Genomic DNA, 4,969 nt, shown 5'->3' with positions numbered 1-4,969 from the left:
GGCATTTGAGTAAGCCCGTCATCGGAATATACAAGCCAAGTTTATGAAAAAATTGAATCCCGCTATCATATGAATGATATAACATGAGACTCTCTATATGAAGAACAAGGTGCCACTTTGAGGCACAAGTGTGGTAAAGGAAAGTAGCAAACTCCCTTCTCTCTTTTTCTCTCATTCAGTCTTTTTATTATGGTGGGCTCATTTGGCCTCACCAATTTTTATTTTTTCACTAGGATAATGCTCTAATAATGATGACCATCACACTTTTATTTACATACAAGTCAACATGACTCTGAATGAATGCCTCTGGCAGTGTACCACGATGTGCAAAGATCTAGCATGACATGTATCAGAAATATGATGAACGGTGGCTTTGCCACAAATACTATGTCACCTCTATATGATCACGCAAAGCATTATGATGATGAAAGAACTAGTCATGTCAAGTGATGATGGCATTTACATGGCAATATATCTCGGAGTGGCTATTAAAATGCCATGATAGGTAGGTATGGTGGCTATTTTGAGGAGGATATAAATAGATTTATGTGCAACGCCTATCATGTCACGGGGATCAGATGTGGCAACAGTTGCACCGATCCTCAAGGTCAGAAGGGGTGATGCACGGTACCGAAGAGGGTAGCAAATATGAGGAGGTGAGATTGCGTATGTTCCTGGTGTCACATTAGTCATGAAGAACTCATGTACTTATTGCAAAGTTTTATTAGTTTTATCACAAATCAAAGTACTACTCGCATGCCCCGAGGGAGAGGGTTGGTAGTGTTGGAAATATGCCCTAGAGGCAATAATAAAATGGTTATTATTATATTTCCTTGTTCATGATAATCATTTATTATCCATGCTAGAATTGTGTTGATTGGAAATTCAAATACACATGTGGGTACATAGACAACACGGTGTTCCTAGTGAGCCTCTAATGGACTAGCTCGTTGATCAAAGAAGGTCAAGGTTTTGTGGACATAGACATGAGTTGTCATTTGATAACGGGAACACATCATTAGGAGAATGATGTGATCGACAAGACCCAAACTATGAATGTAGCATGTGATCGTGTCATTTTCTTGCTATTATTTTTTGCATGTCAAGTATCTGTTTCCTATGACCATGAGATCATGCAATTCACTGACATAGAGGAGTACCTTTTGTGTATCAAATGTCGCAACGTAACTCGTGACTATAAAGGTGGTCTACAAGTATCTCTGAGGGTGTTTGTTGAGTTGGCATGGATCAATACTGGGATTTGTTACTCTGTGTGATGGAGAGGTATCTCAGGGCCCACCCGGTAATAGAACATCACAATGAGCTTTCAAGCAATGTGACTAAAGATTTAGCCACAAGATCTTGTATTACGGAACGAGTAAAGAGATTTGCCGGTAATGAAATTGAACTAGGTATGGAGATACCAATGATTGTATCTCGGGCAAGTAACATACCGATGGACAAAGGGAATTGTATACGGGATTGATTGAATCCTTGATATGTCCATTTTGCATCATGTTTTCTTGTTGATATATATCGCTTCTTGGGCTGTTATTTCACTTCACGGTACAATTCTTATGCTTTTTCTCTCTTATTTTGCAAGGTTTACATGAAGAGGGAGAATGCCGGCAACTGGAATTCTGGCCTGAAAGTGGAGCAAGTTTGAGATACCTATTCTGCGCAACTCCAAACGCCGTAAAAATCTACGAGGATTTTTTCCGGATTTATAAAAAATACTGGGTTGAAGAAGTGCCAGAGGGGCGCCACGGGTTGGCCACAAGCCTGCACGGAGTGGCCACCCCCCCAAGCCGCGCCATGAGGGCTTGTGGGAAACCTGCTGGCCCACTTGCCCCCCTCTTCTTCTATATGAAGGGTTTCGTCTGGAAAAAACATCAAGGAGGAGCTTTTTCGTGGTTTCGCCGCCGCCACGAGGCGGAACTTGAACAGAACCAATCTAGAGCTCCTGCAGGACGATCCTGTCGGGGAAACTTCCCTCCTGGAGGGGGAAATCGTCGCCATCGTCATCACCAACACTCCTCTCATCGGAGGGGACTCGTCACCATCAACATCTTCATCGGCACCATCTCATCTCCAAACCCTAGTTCATCTCTTGTAACCAATCTCCGTCTCGCAACTCTGATTGGTACTTGTAAGGTTGCTAGTAGTGTTGATTACTCTTTGTAGTTGATGCTAGTTGGATTACTTAGTGGAAGAGTTTATGTTCATATCCTTGATGCTACTCATTACCTCTCTGGTCATGAATATGATTATGCTTTGTGAGTAGTTACTTTGGTTCCTCAGGACATGGGATGAGTGATATGTCTCAATCGTATCTACTTTTCCAAACTCTTTTGCCCTTGTTTTGGACTCTAATTTGCATGATCTGAATGGAACTAACCTGTTCTAACGCTGTTTTCAGCAAAATTGCCTTGGTGTTATTTTTGTGCAGAAATAAAAGTTCTCCAAACGTCCTGAAAATTTATGGGGAGCAGTTTTGGAAAATATCAAAAATATATGCGCCAAGATCCACCTCAGGGGGTGGGCCAGTGGGCCACAAGCCCCTGCTCCGCCACCACCCCCCCCCCCCCCCTGGTGGCGGTGGGCAGGCTTGTGGGCCCCGCAGGCACCTGCCGCCCCCAACTCCAGCTCTATAAGTTGCCTTTCGTCCCAGAAAAAATAAAAATAGAAGTTTTCATCGCGTTTTCGATACGGAGGCGCCGCCACCACCTGTTCTTCATCTGGAGGGCAGATCTGGAGTCTGTCTTGGGCTCCAGAGAGGGGAAATCGTCGCCATCGTCATCATCAACCTTCTTCCCTCTCCAATTCCATGAAGCTCTTCATCGTTTGTGAGTAATCTATTGGTAGGCTCGCTGGGCGGTGATGAGTAGGATGAGATCTATCATGTAATCGAGTTAGTTTTGATGGGGATTGATCCCTAGTATCCACTATGTTCTGAGATTGATGTTGCTACTACTTTGCCATGCTTAATGCTTGGCACTAGGGCCCGAGTGCCATGATTTCAGATCTGAAATTATTATGTTGTCACCAATATATGTGTGTTTTAGATCCGATCTTGTAAGTTGTAGTTACCTACTATGTGTTATGACCCGGCAACCCCGGAGTGACAATAACCAGAACCACTCCCGGTGATGACCATAGTTTGAGGAGTTCATATGTTCACCAAGTGCTAATGTGTTGGTCCGGTTCTTTATTAAAAGGAGAACCTTAATATCCCGTAGTTTCCTTTTGGACCCCGCTGCCACGGGAGGGATGGACAATAGATGTCATGCAAGTTCTTTTCCCTAAACATGTATGACGACACACGGAATGCATGCCTACATCACATTGACGAACTGGAGCTAGCCAGATATCTCTCCGTGTTATAGCTGTTGCGTGACGAATATCATCCAAACAAATCACCGACCCATTGCCTACGACTTTTTCCTACTACTGTTGTTACTTGTCTTGCTCTGCTACTACTGTTGCTACTACTGTCGCTTGCTACTGTTGCTACTTGCTACTGTTGTCACTACTGATGTTCATTGCCACTGCTATTTCTCGTTACACTGCTACTACCTGCTACACGGTTGGTTCGTTGGTCGTTGACGGGAACTGACAACTTCCGTCAACGCGGCAATGGAGGCGCCATTGATACAATCGTTAGGAATAGTCTGCCGTCAACAGATCATTTCTGACACCGTTGTTATCATACTACTCTGTTGTTACTACTCTGCTTGCAGATACTAATCTTTCAGGTGTGGTTGAATCCGACAAATTCAACTGGTAATACTCGAGAGTATTCTCTCACCTCCTATAGGCGATCAACAAATTTGGGTCGAATACTCTACCCTCGAAAACTGCTGCGAACCCACGCGCTGGTGGGCCGTCAACAACATTCTTCTAGTTTCATTACTAGGGAGTGCTATCAGCATTCTTCTGGTGCCGTTGCAGGAGATTGCAGATCAACATTTTTCTGGCGCCGTTGCCGGGGAGGTATTGCTATATTCTCTGAGTCACTTGGGATTTATATATGCTGATCACTATGAAGAATCTAAAGGATCCAAGACCAAAGTCTTGCCCTCAACTACGAGAGGAGGTAAGGAATTGCCATCTAGCTCTGCACTTGATTCACCTTCAGTTGTGAGTAAGTTTGCGACTTCACCTCCTGCTAGAAATCTTGATTCGTCGCCTATGCTTGATGATGCTTGTGATACTACTGCTAGAGATGCTATGCTTGATATTATGCCTGATGATACTATGCTTGATACTATGCCTGATGATACTATGCTTGATACTATGCCTGATGATACTATGCTTGATACCGCTAGAGATGCTATGCTTGATACTGCTTTGCCTGATGATGCTAGAGATGCTATTTTGCATGATGATGCTATGCTTAATACTGCTAGAGATACTCCTTTGCCTGATGTTCCACTAGGAGTGTTCCTCGATGATCATATTGCTAGAGTTACTGCCAATGCTCCTGATGCTCCTGAAACTGCCGATACTATTGAGATAGAACCTGCTTATGCTCATGTTAGATCTAGCTCTCCTAGATATGAATTGCCTGATATACCTCAGGGTTACGTTATGGAGGGAGAGATAGCTGAGTATTTTCTTGCGTGTAAGGATGCCTATGACGCTGAGAAATTACTTCTCAAGTGGAAAGAAAAATCTCGGGAAGCTAGGATGAAAAATGACCTGAAGTTTGCCACTTCGCCTATCTTTGTCACCGATAAGGATTATGAATTCTCTTTCGACCCTGAGATAATCTCTCAAGTCGAATATGATACTTTTCACGATTATGAGTCTGAGACGGTCATAGCCCATCTTGCCAAACTATCCAAAATAGCCAACCTCTTCACTAATGAGGAGAAGATCCGCCACTACTATATCCTTAAGATGTTTCCTTTCTCTCTAAAGGATGACGCTAAAGCCTGGTTCACCTCTCTTGCTCCTGGAAGTGTGT

The sequence above is a fragment of the Hordeum vulgare genome, chromosome 6H, assembly GCF_904849725.1.
Source record: "Hordeum vulgare subsp. vulgare chromosome 6H, MorexV3_pseudomolecules_assembly, whole genome shotgun sequence".
Taxonomy (NCBI): domain Eukaryota; kingdom Viridiplantae; phylum Streptophyta; class Magnoliopsida; order Poales; family Poaceae; genus Hordeum; species Hordeum vulgare.
Note: the sequence above shows the minus strand (reverse complement) of the source record.